Here is a 1,045-nt window from a genome sequence, read left to right on the forward strand (position 1 = left end):
ATACCTAGGCCAATCTACTGTGCAGAGTAAGGAAACACTACCTATACCTAGGCCAATCTACTGTGCAGAGTAAGGAAACACTACCTATACCTAGGTCAAGCTATTGTGCAGAGTAAGGGAACTCTACATGGTTAAAATCAAGAAAGGTATTTCAGGGTTGCACCCTAGCTATTCAATCTGTATGCTGAGCAAATAATTTGAGAAGCTGGACTCTATAAAGAAGCTCTTCAGGATTACAGGAAGACACATCAACAAGCTACACTATGCAGATTACATTACCTTGCTTGATAAAAGTGAAGAGGACTTGAAACACTTACTACATAGGATCAAATATTACAGCCTTCAATGTGGATTGCATCTCAACATCAAGAAGAAAAAAATCCTCACCACTGGACTGACAGGTAACATTACATATATGGAAAAATATTTGAAATTGTCAATTATTTCATCTTGCTTAGATCGACAAATAACATCCTTAATACCAACAGTCAAGAGATTGGACAAGGCCACTGTCAAATTATTGGGGAGTAATTTGAAGACTAAGTAAGGTGCACCTGATTCAGGTTTTAAATCAATTGCTATGACGTTGAGAGCTGGACAATGAATAAGGATGACAGAATAATTGATACAAGAACATGGAAACTGCCCCAAATGTCCAACCAAAACTGAATGGATTAAGAAATTGTGGTACATGCACACCCATGTTTATCGTGGCTCTGTTCACAATAGCAAGGAGCTGGAAACAACCCAGGTGCCCATCAACAAATGAATGGACAGAGAAACTGTGGTATATTCACCCAATGGAATACTATGCTGCATTGAAAAACAAGGAACTCATGCAATATTATTCAAAATGTGTGAGCCCGGAGGACATTATGCTGAGTGAAATATCTCGGTTGCAAAAGGACAAATATTGCATGGTCCCACTGTTGTAAAATAGGATTGATATCAGGGTTGGGGTAAGACTGAGAAAAACTGGATAAATTGTGTATACTGCACTGAAACAGATGAGGGAGTGAATAATTTAAAAGCGATGTATGATAGG

The sequence above is a fragment of the Elephantulus edwardii genome, unplaced genomic scaffold, assembly GCF_000299155.1.
Source record: "Elephantulus edwardii isolate Elephantulus edwardi_28Jun2011 unplaced genomic scaffold, EleEdw1.0 scaffold00167, whole genome shotgun sequence".
Lineage (NCBI taxonomy): Eukaryota > Metazoa > Chordata > Mammalia > Macroscelidea > Macroscelididae > Elephantulus > Elephantulus edwardii.